The sequence below is a fragment of the Cupressus sempervirens genome, chromosome 7 (genome assembly GCF_028749045.1).
Source record: "Cupressus sempervirens isolate cs-2001-9-10 chromosome 7, ASM2874904v1, whole genome shotgun sequence".
Classification (NCBI taxonomy): Eukaryota; Viridiplantae; Streptophyta; class Pinopsida; order Cupressales; family Cupressaceae; genus Cupressus; species Cupressus sempervirens.
The window spans coordinates 479,883,376-479,906,965 of record NC_143124.1 but is presented as its reverse complement, the minus strand read 5'-3'; the positions used below and the strand labels follow the sequence as shown (position 1 = coordinate 479,906,965).

Sequence of the window (23,590 nt, the reverse complement as noted above, 5' to 3'; positions counted from 1 at the left end):
ATTGAGATGTTTTCTTTCCACCACACATAAAATGCTTAATATATTGTGGCAAATGAGAAGGTGACAAAGGTCCTGCATCATTTATTGAAGTCTTGCACTCTGAAGAGCTAAAAATATCCTCCTCATCACTAAAAGACATAGGTGGAGATGGCGGAAGACTGTATCTTGTTATCCCAAAAAGAGGAATGGGTTTAAGTGGTGAAGAAAAGTAGACGTGTGTGTGAGAATGCTTCTCTTCTAAAGCTACTCTCAAATCTAAGTTTCTCTCTCATTTCAAAATAAATTTCAGTTGATTTGAAACATGAAATGCAGTTACATCATTAACCCTATCTTGTTTGATTCCTAATATTGAACCATCTTGACAGAATGTATTTGTAGTTCTAGACTGCAAACTTGAATCATTTTGAGACCATTTTCGAGTATTTCCAATTGTCTTACTACCATACTGCAGTTCAATCGCTTTGTAGTTGGAAGTGGTTGAAATGACTTCTTTGGGATTCAGAACCATTAATGCTTCTTCAAGTTCCTCTTTAGATGAGTGCATAGAAAAACAAACATGCCAAACACCAAACTGGTCTCTTTCTACTCCTTTTAGTACTAATTTCATTTGTCTTCTAGAAATAAATGGTACATGAATCAAATCAGAACCTATGCCTTCAAGCTTCTCTTCACATGCATACCACTGTGTAGAAGGACAAATAAAAAGTGGCTCTGGTTGACCACTTTTTTTAGCCTTGGAAAATTTTTCTTTTGCTCTAAAATATAATTTGGGGAAGCCTTCACAGACCTACACATGAATATTCCAAGAAGGATAATATTGCCATAAAACAAGCATAATAGGAATTGGCTAGGCAACATCACATAAAGAGAAAAGACTGACAAAAATGATTCTGAGATAATGGGACATGAACATTGAAATAAGGGTTCAGCATTGTATTTCTAACATGGCTTCTAGCTAGATACAATATACCAATGTTGAAATAGTCATCTACATTGGATGTCTCCTTATAAATTTCCTAGTGAGACACATAATTAATAATATAACAGATATCCCTTTGAATAATCATTGCCACATGATAATTCCACCAACAGGCATCATACAAATTGCTAACTAGTAAGATTACCACTACAAATGCACACCGAGACATTGATACACACAATAACCAAATACTATGAATTAATATGATTACCCTTAGGAAATATTTGTTAAGAATCTAAGTAGCCATGATATTAGTAATATGGGACATTGTGATATCACGATCAGAATTTAACTATGTAATTTTTTTTTAGTCAAACTCATTGACCTGTGCTTCATGAGTTAAATCATGATAGTAATATCATAATTTGACTTGCTGTGGAAAATATCTCCTACTTATCAATGAGGAACATGATTCATCATTCCATATTGACTAGATATAAAGTTTCTCAATCTCATTTTGGAGAGGATATGAGATTAGACCTCAGTCCCCTTTTATTCATTAGATATGTGTATTTGAACAATTAGCCATTTGACTTTAACTGTTGAATATTTACACAAGGAAGAAGTACAGAAAAAGGTCATAGATTCCAAGATATGTTCAGACAAGAGGAGAAATCATGACAAAATTAAAATAAAATAAATCAATAGCAATCAAAGTCAGTTGTTGACAAAGATAGAGAAGAAGATAAGGCACAAAACTTGTATAGGATTAGATTATAGACATTTGAATATATCTAGAAATTATATTCAGAAGAATATTCACTATTGGAGATCAAACAACCACCAATTAAAGGAGGTATTCTGTCAACCATAGCTAGAACAATACTATTCATAGTAGCGACAAAAATTAGGAACATTATTAAATATTGCATAAAGAGTGTTGAATCTCTGACATATTACCAAATTGATCTACAAGATCCCTTCATGTTGATCAATATAGTTGGCATACACACATGGGTATAAGAATCAATATAAAGGATAGAGATTTAGATGATTACATCAAATTCATACATCCTTCAAATACTTGTTGAGAGTAGACGAGAATTCCTAACATATTCAAAGCCACAGGGACATTAGATTAGTCAGAAAAGAACCAGTTTCAATGTGGTAGTAATGATGGAGGTATTAGATCAGTTGGAAAAGAATGCCACAATGAGATTAGAAATAAAATAATGGTTCCTTTCTTTCTTCTAAGAGTTTTTGAATAAGAGATTATTTTTGATACATCAACCAATCATTATAATAAAAGCCTGAATGTTTGTGAGAATATTAAATGAATTAACCTTTGAATATGTTTATTGTGTTTCTTAGGATGGTGTTGCAATTACTAGTTTAATCATTGCTGCTCTATCCTTGGTTACAGTTAATGTAATTGGAAATCCAATTGGATCTATTCTAGTGGGCCAATTACCTATGGGCCAAAGAGGATATATAGATAGACCATTTTGAGGCTTCAAGGTATCATTTGTTTGTTTGTGTATCCTAACTATAGCAGCTAGAGCAAGACCAATTTGAATCTTCTTCTCATGAACATGCTGAGGCCAGGAATGAAAATCTACCACCAGAAGTTCAGTAAATGGTTCGTTCTCCACTGCAAAAAAGAGCAAAGAAAATGCTCTCTGCCTATCATAATAAATAGCATGCATATGCCACTAGTACATTTGAGACCATTTTTCGACCATTATTGGTCAAAAATTTGACCCAATTTTCGACCAAACTTCGACCAACTTTGACAAACCCATTGGTCAAAATTTTTCCAGTCAAAATTTTGACCAACCTTCTGGTTGGTCAAAATTTCGACCAATACGTTGGTAGAAAAACCTCCATAGCCATGGTGCAAGTTCTACCGGGAATTGGTCAAAATTTTGACCAATGAAGGTAGAAAATTTTGACCAATAAAGGTAGAAATTTTGACCAATGAAGGAAAAAAATTCGACCAATAAAGGTAGAAATTTTGACCAATGAAGGTCAAAATTTTCAACCAATAAAGGTAGAAATTTTGACCAATGAAGGTCAAAAATTTTGACCAATGAAGGTAGAAATTTTGACCAATGAAGGTCAAAAATTTTGACCAATGAAGGTAGAAATTTCTACCAACAAGTAGGTGTAAAACTTTTTTCAGGCATTCTATAAAAAAATCACATGCGTTGCATATGATATGACATTTTGCATGCATCCTGCACTCTCTCATCCGGATGATGATGGATTACGGAGAGTGATCTGAAACCATGATGCTAAAAAACACACACAATCAAATCCAAAATGAACTTGCATTACAAATGGATTGTGGAAATCTGATATTGTTAATTTTGCATGCATGTCTACTAGGACAAATATATGTTTAAGTTGTGATAGTCCTGGTAGACATGCATGCAATTTTACCAATATCACATTTCCACAATCCATTTGTAGTGCAAGTTCATTTTGGATATGATTGTGTGTTTTTTAGCATCATGGTTTTACATCACTCTACATAATCCATCATTAGCCGGATGAGAGAGAGTGCAGAATGCATGCAAAATGTCATATCATACGCAAGGCATGTGAACTGTTTTATAGAATGCCTAAAAAAAATTGACAGTAACTAATATGAAAAATATATAAATAGTTATATGATTGAGACAAATCATGTACCAGTGAGTTCATCAAAATTTTGACCAGATAAATTTTGACCAATGGGTTGGTCAAATTTGGTCAAAAATTGGGTCAAAAATTTGATAAATGAAGGTCGAAAAATGAACCCAAATGCACTAGTGCAAGTATGCTCACCAAGTTGACTCTTTGAGTTTGGTCATCAAGTCACCCCACCAAAGTGCCTCATCAAGGTCAGTCTTTAGTTCCGCTCATCGAGCTTGCTCACCAAGTTAGCTCGCCATGTCATGTCTCTAAGTGGCCTCGCTAAGTCGGCTCACCAACTTGCCCCACCAAGTTGCCACTTTAAGCCCACTCACCATGTTAGATTTCCAAGTCAACTCCCCAAGTCATCTCACCAAGATAACAATTGAAGTACGCTCACCAAGTTGACTCTCTAAGTTCACTCACCAAGTCTGCCCCCTAGGCCAACTCTCCAGGTCAGCTCACCAAGTCACCCCCACCCAGTCACCTCAACGAGTTGACTCATTAAGTTAGCTCATGAAGTCGACTCACCTAGTGGTTTTACCACCTTGCCCCAGCAAGTGGGCTCACTCAGTGTGCTTACAAAGTTGCCCCATAGAGTTGCTTCTCTAAGCTTACTCACCATGTAAACTCACTTGGTCAGCACACCAAGTTTACACTTTAAGTTTTCTCATCAAGTCACCCAACCAAAGCACCTCATCAAGGTCAGTCTTTAAGTACACTTAGTAGGTCAGCTCACCAAGTTGCCTCACCAAGTGGCCTCGATAAGTCAGCTCACCAACTTGCACCACCAAGTCGCCACTTTAAGTCGACTCACCATATCAGCTTGCCAGGCCGACTCCCATAGTCAGCTCACCAAGCTGACAATTCAAGTATGCTCACCAAGTCAACTCTTTAAGTTTACTCACCAATTCTGCCCCTTAGGTAAACTCTCCAGGTTAGCCCACCAAGTTACCCCCACCGAGTCACCTCAACAAGTTGACTCTTTAAGTCAGCTCACCAAGTCTACTGTTCAAGTATGCACGCCAGGTTGGCTCGCCAAGCCCACCAAGTTGATTGTTTGAGTACACTCACAAAGTTGGCTCTTTAAGGTTGGTTCACCAAGCTAGCCCACCAATTCATGTCACCAAGTCGCCTCACCAAGTCACCTCACCCACATGTCCCACCAAGTCCCCAAGTCTACCCACCAAGCTGACAATTCAAGTGCGCTCACCAAGTCAACTCTTTAAGTTTTCTCACCAAGCCCATCCCCTAGGTCAACTCTCCAAGTTTTCTCACCAAGTCACTCCCACCCAGTCACCTCAATGATTTGACTCTTTCAGTTAGCTCACCAAGTCTACTGTTCAAGTACGCATGCTAGGTCAGCTCGCCAAGCTAGCCCACCAAGTCATGTCACCAAGTTGATTGTTCGAGTATGCTCACAAAGTTGACTCTTTAAGTTCACTCATCAAGTCACCCCACCAAAGCACCTCATCAAGGTCAATCTTTAAGTTCGCTCACCAAGTCATCTCACCAAGTCGCCGCACCAAGTTGACTCAACTCTCGCCTCACCAAGTGGACTCGCTAAGTTGGCTCACCAACTTGCCCCACCAAGTCAACTATTCAAGTATGCTCGCCAAGTTGACTCTTTGAGTTCGGTCATCAAAAGTTTTGATTGATAACAATTTGCACTTAACATAAACAAAATAGAGAATGGTATGGATTGGATAAAAGAAACAAAAGCTACAGTAGCTGAATCATTAGAACATCCACCACCCATGGAAACAGACAGTGACTGCTTCTCTGTACTTTTATGTCTCATTTGATAAAATTTGAACCCATCATCCAAAGAAGAGTCTTGCTTATCAACATGATGTACTTTGAGATTACCATTATCTCTACTTGTCTGATAAAAATATCTGGCAAGCTTCAGACTGAATAAGAAATAATCATCCCAGGCCTTAGCAATTCTACCAAAAAGATCTCTGTGTGCACACAACAAAGCCAACAAGATAGAAAAGTTATTTCCAAACACTTTATGGCATAATGTAACAAGGGAAGGAAAGTTTTCCACTATTTCCTCTGGCATTGCAGATACTATGGAGGATGCAAATGCAGTTGCTACACCAGATTTCCTCTCACAATTTGTATTCTCTACAAGTGACAACACTTGTGAAAGAGATCGTTGAATAGTAGGATTGCCTTTTCCCAAAAAGTGAGTATCTATTGATTCCAAACTGGATCTCACTTGCTCTTTGGATAATATGCCTTGGGAAAAATGAAGCAAACTTCTCAATGGACTCCATTCACAAAGAAAATCTTCTGAACCATGATCAAATTGATATACTTGATTGATTTTTGGAAGAAAAGTAGTCACAATTGTGAAAGATAATGACCTTGAATTATCTTGTGAGAGGAAATATCCAATTGTCAACATAAGGATCTGACTTCAAACTCAGAATGAACTATATGAGGAAGAACAGATACACACCTGAGCCTACAAAATAAAGTTCATCACACTGGCCACATAGAATGAAATCATTGTCCGGTGGGAAAGCTTCTGACTTTTGGACCTTGACTCGACAACTCAAAGGCACTTTTGCAAGACACAAATCACAAGAGGGCTAAAATGTGGAGGTGAAAGATCTGCATAATTTTTAATGAGTAAGTTATTAATAAAAAATAAAAGAGTAAATGAACAAAGAAGAAAAACTTTATTATACAGGCCCAACTAATAATTTTCACTTTTTAGAATGAAATTGTGGTTGGTGTCAGACATCTGTTTTCCATAATTCATTGTGCATCAACAACTACTCATCAAAGGCTAAGAAAACCATGTAGTGTTTGGAACTAGGCTATTATTTTCTTCAAGTCAAAGGGATGAAATCATTTGAAAGAAAAAAAAAAATTAATAAAAATATAATTAGTGCTACAGTTAAACCCAAGACAGACAAGTCATTCTATGATTCTAGATATTTTCTAATAAAAGAAACAGACAGACATGAAATAGGAGGTATGGGGCATAAAACAGTCAAAAGATGTTTCTCATAACAAGAGCGAACAAGTGAAATTCACCCTGATGAAAAAAAGATTACTTATTCTTCAACTCTAGTAACTCAAAAGAGTAAGAACCTTTAGTATTGGAAATTGAAATGAGCAATCTTATTAGTCATTTCACACGGGCTAATGACATAGAACATGAATTTCAAGACACCAAAACATTTGATGATGAAAAACACAATTCATAAATAAAGAATAAGGCAATGATGGAACTTGTAAGCACTCTTAAAAATAAAATACAACTAAAAGTAAAGTGTACCAGAGAGATGCATATTTTGGATTCGATTGTGTGCCACATTTTGGCATCAACATTTCGAATCACACTCAGTGATCCATCATCAGGATGAGAAGAGCTATAGGAGATAAAACAAATTTGAATCTAGAATATGCATCTCTCTACTATGACTGATTGTGGAAATATGATCTTGTTAATAAAGTGTAGTAGTTGAACAGGAGTCTATAAAATTTTCAAATGGTTAACCTATATGATGGTTAATACCCCTTGAGATCATATGTGACTAAAATAAGCTCCTTATCCCAAAAACAGAAAATAGAATTCAATTTTGAAAATGGAAAAATAGACAGTTATAGCATCATAGGGATTTCCAAATTGCTAATTGCAGCAGGTGGTGGTTACAAATGTATCTTGGAGATTAGAGAACTATTATGAAAGTTACAGATCTTTCACGGTGACTGTGGAGCCAAAAGCATAGTTCCACTGTGTTTTAGTCATTCTTCTTTGAGTAGTGGGTAGGGGTTGATGGCCTAATTGTAGTTGGTGGCATTAGAGAGGAAACATTACAATTTCATCAAGCTGCATGCAGACAATATCTGTGGCCCTTCCAAAATGAAGAACCAGAACTTTGTCCAATGTATCCCTAATGTTCTTGTCAACTTCTTGTTTCCTCGTGAGAGTTTGTAGTAAGTAGCTCATCTCTTTAGAAAAAGGAATTCAACTTCACCCTTTTTCTACAAACAAACACTGGCTATTACCACAATGCAAGCAATAAGGGACACCTCAAGCTGCTATATAACATGCAAAGTAGAGAATGGATTTAATAATAAACATCTATCCTAGAGAGATTTAGAATAAGGTCATAGGAGGAATGTAAAGTAGCTCATTATGCTAGATCGAGCCCAACATTTAGTAGCATAACTTTTAAAAGATATAGATGTCACTTTTTTGGGAATCAACTGCACATTTATTGAATGAAATCAATCTATATGATGCATCTTTTCACACAGAATGATTCACAAGAGAACATCTCTTGTAAGGTTGAATGTTAAACAATGGAACTCCCTCATGATCATTCCTACTAATTTTGGTGCCCAATTTGTTTACAGATATGAATGCTCACCACAATATGACAATGAGAATGCTATTTGGTGGGTAGTTCGTCCACGGCCATTAATACCTTCTTATAACCATTTATTAAATCCCAACATTCTAACCTCATTAAGCTCATTTTGAACCTGTGGAATTTGAAAAATAAGAACAGTACGTTATCCTATAGAAATCCCTTGCATACCACAGTAATCTTTTCTTTCTATGTGTGTATACAATGCTCATGCAATATAGCAAAACAGTCTTTTTAAAAGAAAGGTAGATCTCCATACTAACCTCCACAAGCCAAGCCTTGCTTGCTCTGTCTTTCTCCTTTTCAAGAGCGTGGAGCTCAATTTCTAATTGAATTTTTTTTTATTCAAGTGCATCAATTTCTTCAAGTTGACTATTTAATTGCACTCTGACATTTGCACATGCCTCATCAATCAGATCAATTGCTTTGTCAGGAAGATTCTGGTCTGTTCATAGTCCAAACAAGAAAACAATAATTAATCAATTTCACAAAACCCACAAAATGTCTGCATTCTACTCAATGAAAATTAGTGTCTCAAGCTTCAACAAACTTCTTATACTTTAAAATCAAGTAATTAATTATACACAATCACTTGATTAAAATCAAAATTTTGTCCATTTATGATAAAATCTCATATCTAAAGAGCTGCCACACAATGTCATCTTTTTCTATCACCACTTAAATCATATGAATATATATTTGAAGAACTTACCAGTTATATAATGACTGGATAACTGGGCAGCAACCACTAACGCTCTATCCATGATCCTCACACCATGGTGACCCTCCTATTTTTCTTTCAGACAATGCAAAATGCTGATTGTGTCGGCCACACTTGGTTCAGCCACGTACACCTGCCAAAGACACTTGTTGAGATAATCTACTCACAAGGTGATCTATGATCCTACAGTGATACAGACCTAAAAATAAAATGCACCAATAAAATTAATCAAGGGCCAACTTTCTGAAATTGGCGCTCGAATGCAGCATCGTTCTCTATGTATTTTTGATACTCGTCCAGTGTAGTTGCTCCCACACACCTCAGATAGCCGTAGGAAAGCATTGGTTTCAATAAATTAGCAGCATCCATTGAACCCTCAGCACGTCATGGGAGAAACCCCCTTTTTCAAATTGAAGACAACTAATTATAATGATACATATTTAGATTTAATCAAATGGAGAAAGAAAACAATAAAAAAAAAACACTCACCAGCATCGAGAACCAAATGTATTTCATCAATAAAAAGAATGACTCTTCCTTGGGATTCATCCACCTCCTTCAAAATAGATTTTAGTCTTTCTTCAAAGTCACCCCTGTATGTTGTTCCAGCAACTAGGGCTCCCATATCCAATTCTATCAATCTAAATTCCAGCAAATCATTGCAACATTCCAAATAAATTTTATGAATGTCAAAGTGCAAATTCATGAAGTCCCAAACCAACTGCAAAAACTGCAATTTAATGCCAATCCCTATCCTAATACTACTTAAATATTACCAAGCATCAACATTTTATTATATGTTAGCTTACAAAGGAAAAACTAGTTTACAAGGACACATGCCAATCTTTAACCAGAATGCAAAAGGAATCATGCTGACCAGATATCTAGAGCTTAGAATAGCTTGTGCAAGTTGCTTCAGTGTTATTAATTTCAGCTTGTAGTAATATATAAGGGGGCATAGTGTTGCATCATTTGAACTGTCAATTGCTAATTTAGAAAGAGGTGTGCCATGTAGAACAATGTAACGTATATATTGCCACCAAAGGAAAATTCGAATGTAAAGTTTGAACAATAATATAACTGACATAAAACAGATTATGAAATCCTTCTGCAAGTACTAATGTATGCTTACTACTATCTATCCTACAGGAAGCCCTAGGGTATATAAAATAAAAATAAAAAGACTAGCATAAATGTCAAATGTTCCTCTCTTATTAAGCTTTTTCTTTACTTCAAAATTGCTAAAAATAAGAACCTGTTTAGCAGAAAACAACTTGCCTTGGCACATCTCCTCTAACAATCGTTTGAGCCAGTCCCTCCACCACAACAGTCTTTCCAACACCAGCCTCTCCAATTAGCACTGGATTGTTCTTCGTCCTCCGACACAGAATTCTAATGATTCTCTTGGTCTCTTCATCTCTGCCAATAACTAGGTCAAGCTTCCTAGCTAGTTCCACCAGGTTGCCCCCATAGATCTTCAGAGCCTGGTAGTTTGTATGACCAAAGTTAGTCTCCGACTTCTTTCCTTCTACCCTCAGCTTCTCAATTTTAGATTTAACACCCAAAGCACTCACGCCTGCTTCTTCAAAGTTGTCCACAATCTGTGAATCCTCCAGTAATCCTAGAATAAGATGATCTACAGCCAAATGAGAATCTCCTTTCTTCTTTTGTCTCGATTGTGCGCGCCTGATGCATTTGATTAAAGTAGTGCTGGGGGGATTTTCATGTGGAGTAGGGTTATGAGAATCGAGATATACATGATGTTGAGACTTACATGATGTGAGTCCATTCCCTTACATGATTGAAGGTGCTTATATTCCTAATCAGCCAAAATATGTGGGACTAATGATTTTTAAAGGTTGTCTTCTTTAAATGTTCCCCATAGACAAAGGAATATGCCTATTTAAGCAGTATCAATTCATGGACAAAATTAGTGAAGATTTAACAACATCTCATCTTAAAGGGCATAGTCCAAGAAGGTTAACAGGTTGATGACCACTGGTTTATTTGTATACAAACAACATGACTAATTCTTCTATCATATAATATCTTAGTAAGTAAAGATGTTGAGTAGTGATCGTAGAGGTCTTCTACCTTTGGTGGCTGGCTTCTTGAATGCGGGCTTCACTTAGAGAAACTGAATCATAGCACATGCATTCATGACATACTAAAGAATCCTCCTAGTTTCAAAAAATATTGTCCCAAACTCTTGTTTTGTCACTCCCTTCCAATACCCACTCAATACTCCCCACACCCATTTTTATGTCGTAAAGAAATTTAAGGATGGCTTCTTGAACATGTAATACGATCTTTTGAGCTAGCACTATAATTGAAATATCATCAACATGGTTAGCTTTGTAAGATTTTTATCATACATCGGCATGTTGTGCACGAATTCGACGACATAACAACACAAACAATCTTTGTGGAGTCTTTTGTCTATTGTTGTTCAAGGAGACAATCAATTCGATGGAGTGAATAGTTCTTGTACTGGTTTGTTGAGGGTTTTGTAATTAATAGAAATCAACACTTATCTACCTTCCCAGTTTGTGGAACAAAGATCTTTTAGCTGACGGGTTTCAACAAGTTAATTTTTGGGGGAAAAAGTAAAATTGTTTTCTCAAATAACATCAAAATGATCGCAGACAACTGAATAAAACAAGCTTGCATTGAAATTTTGGTTTCCGTCTGCATGGAAGAAACATTGGAATGAGAAAAACTAGGACACTTCAGAGTTCAAGGCCCAAATATGTATTGATAAGATTTAGCAGATGGTGATTTGTAGGAAGAAACTATTAAGTGTCAAGATTGATTTCACCTCTACCTAACAAACCGAGCCATGTTTGTGTGCACTTCTATATAGAATTCAAAGTTTTAAAAAAATCTCTTTGCTCATCTAACATGTTTCTAATTGCATAACTAAAAGGAAATTAAAATAAAATATTTACAAAATCCAAAATCGGCTATTGTGGGGGATACAAATTTGACTAGCTAGCAGAGTACAGAGCATCATAAGCATGAGCTACATAGCATGAATCTATTTTTTTCAATGTGTAACATTTTCTAAACTCAACTTCTAACAAATAAGTAAGGATCATTGAACTTGGTAAATAAGAGGTAGAATTGAGATACAAATAATACATTGTGAGCTTCCAAATTATCTGCTACAACAGCAGACCAATTTTTGTGTTCTTGAAATCATCATGAAGATCATTACTAAGTGCTTTGTTTAAATTAAGGAGGCTCAAGCTTAGTATTGTTTAGGTAAAGTAATTTGAAGAACTAATTATTCTGTCCATCTCTTGACCATAGATGGAATGTTGGTGTTGAAAAGAATCACTTCAATACAGTATTATAAATACAGCAAGTGATGTATAATAGTTAAGATTAAAATCATTATATTTCTTATTATTTCTCTCACATCTATGAAACAGTATTATTCACAAAGAACTATTAAACCTCTTGTGAGTGGATTAGAATGACTTTTATGCATCCAAGATTGCATATGAGAAAAGATACAGAGTTTTAGAGTTACCTCTCAGCTTCTGGTGCAAAGCCAATAACATAGTATGTAACTGAAACCGAAATCAATGCTTCTAGAAAAGATAGTGGGATCTTCATTATCCATGCTGGTAATGCATAAGCCCAAGTTGGATAGAATAGGAGGTCTCTTTGCTTGTAGAAAACTGGAAGGCGGCCAAGTGTCATTGACATTTCTGGAAATCTATTAAACATCATATGCACTAGACTAAAGAACATAGCTCCCATATATAGATTTCCATCTATAATGTTCTGCTGGTGCATTTTTGTGTGCAAAAATAGCATCATTGTGATTGCCCCAATAATTGCAATCTGCATTATATATTTGTCAGGATTCATTCTTCTTTCTCTGATAAGATAAATAAAAGGAATGCTTGAGCTCCCCAAATTTGGGATCCAAGTGACTCATTTGTCCTGCTTTAAATATGTAGACAAAAGAGTTTCTCTTCATAAGCAGTACTTCTCGAGAGAAGCAAGCTTTGAGCATGTTCATTCTACTAACACCATATTTGGTAGATGTAAGAGTTGCAGTATGGTTCATTGTTTTGTCATATGAATGTGATAACTCTTCTGCAAGACACTTGCCTACATGTAAGTCTCAACATCAAGTACCAACACATGAGGTATCTTATAGCATAATACTAAATTTAAATTTTTTGGACTAAACCCCAATCTACCTACGATATCCAATGATTCAGGAATTCTAAATTATTACATCATAATGAATTTAACTCTGTATAAAACGCATCGAATGCCAAAAAAAAAAGTATCAATACTATTTTAACAAATCGAGCCCCAGTTAGCCCATATCTCACATCGTGCAATGTAGCTCTTTCCCAACAAATGTAAACCCTACCTTGATGCTATTTTCTCTAGAACTGAATGATAACAGGAAAAAAGTGAAATAAATTCAAGATCAATGCACCCATCAGAGCAAATCTCTGGTCAAATAGCTCTGGTTCCTCAACTCCCACACGTGTTGAAGCTGAATAGAATCAATGAAATGAGCGGCATTTTCCCTTTTTACATATTAAGCTCATGTTGGTTGAAATTTTGACCAACATGGGCATAGATTTAAAAAAAGCCATATTTTCCCTTTCCCTACCGACCAATTTAATAAATGGTCAAAAAATGATCTCAAATGTACTAGTGTGCATCCCCTCATCAACCACAAAAGGAGGTTATATCCTCATCAACTATATTACCCAGAATGAATGAAGAAAGATACAAATGGTTCTAATTGTTGAAGTTACTCTTTCCACAACTATTTTTTATAACACTCAAATTTATATTTGAGATTACAGATTCTCTACCTGAAATTTGAATTTTTTGATAGGAAAATCAATAAAAATTGATTAACTGAGAGTCTGAACTGTAGATCCCACCATGGCGAAAGGAATTCTAGTTTATTTTTCTTCCTTCAATTGACTTTCCATTGGACCAATAGCATGTGTATTAAAGATAAACCACTTGAGCTAGAAACTGTATCCATCTTTATAAATCTAAAATATGACATAGCAAAAAGTGGAATAGTTCTGATGGAGAAATATTATGAATGAGCCAACTTCAGCATCAAATGCCTAAATAACAATCAAAGTATACCTCAAATTCATAATATTTGCAACAATATAGAGACCTTCCTCTTTGTTCACTATCTACATTAGCCATTTGATTAGATGTATTTTGAGAATTAATGGAATGGTTCCGAGATAGCAATGAACAAGAACCAACAAAGAAAAATCTAGCTAGGAAACAAACGACTGATAAAAATAATTTTGAAACTTGAAATAAAAAACAATCATTTTATCTTTTCCCCTAGATAAAGAAATAACTCTAATAGTAACAAAGATCAACATGCACTTTAGCTTAGAAAATTAAAATCCATAGAAATCAAATATTTAACAAGTTATAAAACTATAATAAGTTCAAGGTCATTCATCCACTGAATGATTATTTGACTGCTGAATACATTGAATTAATAAGCCTAATTAGTCATCAAAAAACACACCAAATGCCAAGTGTGAATGTACTTGGCTATGCTTCCATTATCATTGACCAAAAGGAGACCAAGTATCTGCATTACAACTAAAATGGCAGTTAAAATCTTATAATTAAGAGAGCTCAAAATTTCAAAGGAAACCCTCATATTATTCCTAGAATTGGCATAAATTATGGCTAAATCTAACCTGCACAACATGTCGGTGAAGTTGAACTATGTTGAAAGGAAGTGTACCAATATTTTCCCCTTTTGCAACCATTTGAAATAAAAGTTGAACTGAATCATCTTCAATCAGACTTTGTCCTGCTCCGGGGCGACTAGCCAATGCCTTCATTATATGCACTGTATTTCCTTCTACCTAAAAATGTTTAACCAATAACCACTATCATGCAGATCCACTTACAATTTTACATTAAAAAAGCATCTACATATAGTGGATGCATGCATTTTCATAAGCAAAGGACCTCCCATATACATTGTGGTGTCTATACATTTGTCCAAGAATAAATATAAATCTATTAAAAGATAATATAAAATTTTCCAAAAGTGTAAATTATTACCCAAAGAAGATCAAAACATGATTAAATTGGAAGTCGCAAGATAAAATGTCTAAATTACTTTTAAAGTTTAAACTTCAAAAACATGAGCTTAGTAGTTGAAGACATATAGCATAATCATTGAGTAGAAAATAAACCTTCACAACTAGAACTCTTCATCCAACAAACACCCAAACTGAAGTTCTAATATTATGTTCTGCATTACGATCTCCAAGAACATCAGAGCTAGATCAATTTTTCTCAACAGTATGATTGTCAATCCCACGTGATGGACTCAACTGTCCAAGATGAGTCTCTTGCTTCTCAGCTAATGATGACTGTCTAAATGCACCCTAGGAAACATCCAACTCAAGATGCTCTACATAATTAATGCTTCCATAGGCTCTACAAACACTTAAGAGTTAGAAAATTTTCATTCAGCATCATTGTCATTCCTACATGATGAACTCAATGATAAAAAATGAGTCTCTTGAACTTCAGTTAATGACATCACCAAAAGTAAACCCAAATGTAATCTCACCCTATTTGAATTACTTCTAAAGCAATATAGACAAATAATTGCTCCATACATATTTATAAGTTTACATTAATAAATTCACTATGAAAAAAAATTGTAGAGTTGCATCAAAAGATAACCCAAAAAATGGGTCCCCAAAATAGAAAAAACATTTCATTTTTCATCCTCATTTGGTTTCGGTTTTGTTAAATAAGTTTAGGAAGGTTTATGTCAAATTTTCACACAATATCATGCACAGTCTAAAAATTAAGATTTGTTAGGCTCGTGTGGGTATGTTATCTAATATGTATCCATATCGTATCCATACGGATAGGATACGTGTGTCCAAGGAGGGGCAGATTTCTATCTAGCTACTATATGTTTAGGAGAGAAAAGAATGTGTACTTTGTAACTACAGCCACCCCCAATTTGGCAAAAGAAATAGAAGCAATGGAAATGAATCTTTTAGGCTGCAGAGCTAAACAACCAAAGAATAGCACCCAACAAACCTTGTTTCCAAGCTTGAAACACTATTATGGGAAAAGTACTCAAGCATATTGTTCCAACAGAACACTTGTACCTATCTATTGTATCCAACTTTTCTGAGGTGCCTTCAGTAACATGTGTAGATTGTGTAGAAGGGCATCATATTTGGCATCAAAAAGTGTATTTTTCATTTTATTATTTCACACCATGAGTTTGATTTGTGCAATAAATGTGACCATTCATGGGTGACTAGTGGTAGACAATGCATGCTCCTATCCTCTTCTCTCCTTCCTCTTCAGGTAATAGTTGTAAGTGCAAAAATGATTGTGGTAGTTGATTTGTCATGGAAATGGGTGAATGGATCATATATAAGGTTTAGTTTAGGATTTTATAAGGGGAAGAAGCTTGCAGGAAAACCAAAGTATCCAACTTCCTTGGGGTGCCCTTGGGACCACTTGTAGATTTTGTATAAAATCTTCATATTTCGCATCAAGGAAGGTGTATTTTGAATTTCAAGATTTAAAGCCATGAGTTTCATTTGTGTGAGTAAAGTGAATACTTTAGGGTGACGTGTCATAAACTATACAAGTCTCCTTCCTCTTCTCCATACTCTCCAAGTTGAAAGCTGTAAATGCAAAAAGGAATGTTGTAATTGTGAGTGGCATTGCAAATATGTGTGTAGGTTATATTTAAGGTGTGTTTAGCATTTCATAAGTATCATAGAACAATATAGAAGTGTTTGAACTTTGGAGTTCATCTTTTGAAATTTTTGTATTGGATTCATTTGGCTCCTGACTTTGGAACTTAATGAAATTCAATAATGAGCTAGAACCAAGATCACCGATTAGCAAAGCTCCTTCTGAACCTAAGCTAGTAGAAATCTGAAGAAAAGGGACATTGATGCTCAAAATGGCAGAACTAAAGATACTAATATCAGAATTCCCAGAAAATGGAACATCCACATGACATAACTCACTAACAGTATTTGAAATATGATTTTCAGAAATAACAGTATCAACAATATGATGATCAGTACTTGAAGATTCATCAAGAGGATGGTCACAGATATTATTCTTTGTTTTAGATCCTTCATGTGTACTATCTAGAGTTATTTCAGTAATAAACCCACCAGAATTCAAAAGATCATGAGTGCAGCTCAAAGACCTATTAATTTTCTATTCAAAAACTAGAAAACCTGTCACATTTTTGGCGAAACTGGGAGACACTGGATCATCACAAATTTTGATTGTTCTCTCACTGAAACAAGGGATAAGATTCACTTCATCTACCAAGGAGGTGACTTGATTCACATTATTTTCAGAGGAAAGATTGATTCCTTCATAGGAGCTGCCAGTATTTGAGTTGACATAATCTTGTAAAGCCTTCGTACCTATAATGCAATAATTCGAGAGTGTACATTGATAGCCATGCTTGCCATCCATGGGAGAATTCTTTGCACAAACATATGTTGAGATGCTACATGATAGATGGGTATCTGAGTTGTTTGCTTCAGGTTCAACAATAGAAACAACTAGTTCTCTAGGTTCAGTTGCATTAGAAACCAAAATCTCTGACATTTCTTCTGTTGCTTCAGAATTAGTCTTCTACAAATCAATCACTCCTAAAGCAAAGGTTTCAGAAACTTTGGCACTAATAGAAGAACCCAACATTTGAGATCCAGAACTGAAGTTTCTTGCCTCTTATATATTTACATCAAAAGATTTAACTTCATCCGTCTTGAATGGAATTGGAAAATTAGATTTAGTGCTGCTATTTGGTGGCTGACATTCTTGCTTGTGACCTTTTCTCCAGTGAACTATCTAGCACTTTCCAGAGCTACAAATATAGAAAGAAACTGTAAGACTATGGTAAAAAGGAAGCAAGTGTTTTTTTATTTTTTAGGCATTTAAAAACTGGAGGTAGGCCTCCACCTCATGATGGAGTGCTCACTGAAGCAGCGTTTTACCATTTTTTTCTATAGAAGGTTGATATTCAATCATTTATAATCTTGTACAATTACATGGCCTATCACTCAAGCAGGCCCATGTTCTATTACCAAATGCCTAAGGGCTATCTTTGTTGACCAAATTAAGGCCACATTCTACTCCAGCCATTACCAATTTATATTTTCTCTCTCTAAAGACAAATAATAATGGATTCTAATGAGGGAACTTGCATATAAGAAAGACCAAGAAAAATAAAAGGGTGTTGTACCTTAGGATTATTAGAATTATTTTAATTGCTTTTTGTACACCAAAGTTCACTTTCAAGAAAAAAAAAATTGGTGTTCTAATAAACTATCAACATTGCATGGGTACTTGTACCCATACCCTTGGAACTCGTACCCATGTACCCAAGTACTAGGTACACATATCCCAAGTAGTGGGTAATCGGTAGAGAGCATGATAGCTAAGGACCTTGATTGAGATTTCTGAATTTTTTTCCAATTTTTTGTTTGTGTATCAGCTCATTGTTTATCAAGCTTAATTCAATACCTAATCAGTTTGAAACTTTGATAGAATATTGATTAACAATAAACTTTATCATTGTTCAAGCATAAGTTTATCATTTCCAATATGTCATCATCATATGATTAATGATCTTGTTCATGTTTAAGTTTTTGCTTCTCTATTCTACTATTACAATCTACTTGTTATCATCATACATATTAGGCAGGTCACTAATACAACTAAGGCTTATTATAAATTGATTTTGATGCAAATATTCCACAATTCCTCAGTACAGTGTGGGTATTTGAAGCGAGTGCACAAGATGAAATCATTAAAGCTTTGATATTACTACTTTTTTACTCTCCTTATCCTTCACTGATATATTGTTTCAATCAACTGGCTCTCATACTTCAATCAAAAACTATTCCTATTAAACTCTCTCGAGTCTATGACTGAGACATTATAGTGAGAGATTTATTAAAGGTGGCAATAGCATATTACACAGTCTAATAAGTGAATCAATAGTATGTAGAGACAAGAAAATGTAAAAGTTTCTCACAAAGTCTCCTAATACAAATCTTTCTCCCAACCTGACAAAGAAAATACAGGATGCCTGCACTACAAGAAGCAGAAGAAACATTTCAATACTACCTATGACTAATCTCTTGAAATCCAGAACATGTCCCACTTTGCAAACATATTTTACTGAGGCCTATATAATGTTTGAAATTTCTTTTGTAGCAACCTTCAAAATGAAATGAAATTCAAAACCTTCCACTAGGACATTATGAATTTTAAAGCACAAATGAAGGATATAGAATAGCTTAAAAATCAGACACAGTCCACAAAAGTAAAATATGATTAGCTTCCCACTACAACAAGAACTCATGTTACAAAAAACTTCTATACAATCTCCAGATTAATGCTAAATTGAAGGCTATAGCTTCTTTTCACAGGTTTACATATTTATAGAAATATGTTATGTAAGTGATCTTATTCTCAAACTATCAATCTTGTCTTATATCAAGGTGTTTTGTTCCTTTTAGTTTCTATTCTATATGCAACTCCATCAACACCATAGTTGTTTATTAATCAAAGGAATCCCAATTGGTTATGTAGGTTGTTGACTATTATGTATGTGCAAATATCTAGAAAGTTAAAATAGTCACTCTTGTTAGATCTACATCTCTAGAAGCTTTTACCATGGCTTGATATGAATAATTGATACTCCCAAAAAATATCACAAATTAATAATCTACACTTTTAAGTACAAAAGAGCTTTACATATAGACTTCACAGAACAAGGTCTGCAAGGTGTGACAGTAATATGGAACAATGGAGGAACTATAAAGAAATGTCATTGATACCTGTAATCAACCACAAATTATATGTAGATATGTATTTGATGAATATGTTAGTTAATACCTACTTGTTGTAACTGACAGTATTTTTTCTATAACAAGAACACTAGAACAGGTCTATCAAACAAGAAAAATAATTTTATGTATGTTGTCATTGATTCTCATTGCTCACCATCTATTGTAGCTTAATTATTAGAGTTCCAAGTATCTCTTCATATAAACCAAAGCAAAATAGAAAGATATCAACAAAAAAAATGTGAATGAGTCAAAAGAGGTTATACCCATGCTTTAACTTTTACTCCATGGTTAATGCTATAGTGTCTAAAGTATACCTTATATTGTATCTGCTAGCAAATGTAAATTCTAATAATAACATAATTGAAAATCCTACACTAGAATCCTAAACTAACAAACACATTTTGTTCCCTAAGATGATTCTATTCTTAAGAGAAGCAACCATTCCTTAGCATTATGGAAATTTCACAACATTGTAAATATAATTATAAATAATAAACATAAAATATGCAAAAGATTGTACACCACACTCAACATGAGTAGAAATATAATCTGAATACATTGGACATAACAATTCACAATCCCTACAAAGAATAAATTGGGGGGTGGTAATTTTTTAGAAGTTGCATGTATCTGGTTGAGGACAGTTCACAAACCCTACAAAGAATAAATTGGGGGGCAAGTTTTAGAAGTTTCATGTATCTGGTTGATGGAGAAATTTTGTAGAACAAATGAAAATTTTTAGTAAACGTGGGAACAAAACACAAGCATACAAGGCCAGTTATCAAAAAAGAGCAAGAACGAAAACAAGGACAGGAAAATAAGAAAGAATAGCCAAACCTAGAAATATGACCATGCTTATTATGCCCTCCATTCCTACTTTTGAACATCATCTCTTGCTTTAGAAAACCCTGATCTACCTCCTTTGCTTGACTCCTATGCCTCTAGAATGGAGACTAGCAATAGGAAATCAGAAACATCGAATTGTGCAACCATTTTTGCCTCTTCATCAAACTAGCTCCTTCAATCTCAATCTCAGTTTCATGACAAAATTTTCAAATTAAAACTTAAACTCCAGCTCCTTCCCATGCTCAGTGAAATGATTTAAAGTTAAAGCTCGTGTTGGTCAAAATTTCAACCAACACAGGTTAGATTTTAAAAAAAGAGAAAAATTTCCTTCTACAATCCAACCAACCTAAACATTTTTAATTGATGGTCAAAATTTTTGGTTGAAAAATAGGGTCAAATGTAGTAGTGACCATTACATAATATATTCCAACAAATGCTTAACCTATAAAACTAGGTCCTTGGATTTTAATCCCATAGCTAAATGCCATATTGGGGATTCTGGTACTCTCCCCTAAGCTTATATTGAGTGTTTCAGTCTCCATAGAGAAGATCCTAGTTCTATCAGGGAGATTTGCATAGATATGGTAAAACATTCATGAACTATGGATCCTTATGCAATTACATGAAGAATTTGAGAGAGGAGAAACTATTTGACAGAATAGTGCATAGTAATGTACTGGTGTAAAACTTGACGAATGCCTTGCAAAAGAAGGTTGATCCAAGATTTATATAGAATTTCCCTTGACAAGTAGATCACTAATGGGTAAGTATATTTATTAAATTAATAGGAGTTATATTGGCTTTTGTATAAATTCTATATTAAATCTTAGGCTTATATTTATTTGTACATAATCGATGGTGCATTTTATCAAATCAACTTGGCTGATTACCTTTTAACTTGAAGGAGTCTATGCAGTAGGAAATAGGCCATTCACAAAGTTTTAATTGAGGTTTGTGGAACTTTCCAGAAGAGCTTCCTCTGTGCTAGGTAGTAAGTATTATGCAATTAATATGGAATTATTTTTTTCCTTTGCAGTGCTTCTCCTCTACTAAACTTTGTGTTAAATTCAAGGAGTGCATGATGCTTGGTGTATATTGTAGGCCAAATGGTGATTCCTTATTTCAAAGTATAATTTATTCAAAAACTTGCTCTACCCAATTTATAGAAGAATTGTCTCTGCACTATTTAGTAAGTATAATATGTAGTTGATATGAGATTTATACTTTATAAGTTTATTGTATTTCTTATATTACTGCCTATAATGAATTCTTCTTAAGTATTTTATTATCATCATAGATGCATTTTTCACATGAAGTCAACTACCTTATATCATAATAAATTGAACTCTGGTTTAATAGGAATTTGATAATTCAGATGACCTCCATCAACTTCTCTAAAGTGTATACATTTGCACTATTTTTGTAAGGTTTAAAATAGAAAAAGATAGAAATGGGAGCTCAAAGACCTCCAAGACCTCCAAAAGCTATGAGGTAAGTATTGAAAGCTTCACTAAAAGATTGAAACACATATCAAATTCGAATGCTTTTATTATCATATTTGAGAATCTGCAAAGTAGAGTTCACATAAAGCAACAAAATTAAATCTTAGGAAATTAAAAATCTCATATATATCTGAAAGTTACAATCTTCATAAAAAATGTAAAGAAATGAAGCAAATTAGTTAACTCTCTTCTCTTGTTGAAGAGACTGATTGCTTCTCTTTTTACAAAAATAATTTGACAACTATGAATTAGGGCCCAAAAAATGTATGGAATGTTGTCAGAGTCAACTTGTCGTAATGGTAAGCAAATATTAATTAACTTTTACTAGGACCTCACAAGGCTCACTAATAAGCCTTCTTAGGATTTACTCCAAAACCCTAGACTAGGATAATTCTATACTTAATCCTCCTATTCTTTCCAAGGATGTCTCTACCAATTTCCTACTTCAATATTTCACTTTAACAAGATGCAAGACTCAAAGCATCAAGATTCATTCAACTCAGCAAGGACTTCACTAGTGTTGTATTAGGATGGAGGGATCCCATACAAGTCTATTTGATTAGATTCAAAGTGTTGTTCCTCAAAAAATTCCATGGTTTCTTACTAATCTCCTCAAACCCTTATTTTAGGGCTAGTAGCCTTTTGCCCTAATTAGGCCTCCAAATTTTCTATTTTGGAAATATTTCAAAAAAAACTCAAGAAGATACCAATTAAGTTATGGTTTTAGAGAGCTTGAATATTTTCAAGGTTTTAGTTCTTCAACCCCTCCGTACAACTCATTCCTATAAAATAACCTACTTAGAAGGATTTTAAGACTTTACTTGTTGATGGACCTTACAAAGATTCAAAAGGAACACAAAAGGATTCAAATCCTTCTTCGTTGTTGGAAACTGTACCTTTAGATATTTCTATACATACTCCAATCCTTGATTGGCACAAACCAATTGAACTACTCCTCTATCCAAACCCTATAACCATCAAGTCACCTTGTCGGGTATGCTTGAATCCATCTAGGGATTGATTCCAAAAATAGAAGATCATTTCATATTGACCCCAAGTTATTTATAGTTCCCTAATAGATTCTTAAAGGTTGTTGTGTTCCAACAATTAGAAATCAAATTAGAGCAATTTCTATGATAACTATTGATGCAAAGGAAGGGTGGTTGGTATTAAATACACAATAATAGTTGCAAACTTAAGAGACTTAGATACTTGTGCCTATCAAAAACTTCAAATTTTTCAAGGAATCACAATATTCCTAGATGCTGACTTGGTTTCTTAGACACCCAATTAACTAGCACAAGGATCTTTAAGACTCTAAGACAATACCATACTTCTATAAATTTGGCTCAAATGCACAATACCCTACCTGTCAGGCCTATTGCATGCTTGGAATGGGGACAACTTTGGTTTTCCTCAAAATGTTTGGCAATCTAAAGACACTTCCTAATACCCTTTTTAAAGAGTTTTATAACATATCAAAGGATTGTATATGGTTACCATAGACCACTAGGATATACATAAATGTACCCCACATCTTTGCATGACAATTCATCAATTTAATAAGGGACATAAAACCCACTATCCTTATCTCTCCAAACTCACACCAGAGTTGTGAGATG

At 34.5% G+C, this 23,590-nt stretch overlaps 1 pseudogene; it reads right to left on the bottom strand.

Annotated features, from left to right (window-relative positions):
• Window positions 1-268: 268 nt before the first annotated feature.
• LOC149547627 (chaperone protein ClpB1-like) overlaps window positions 269-23,590 on the bottom strand; it is a 35,366-nt pseudogene continuing 12,044 nt past the window's right edge.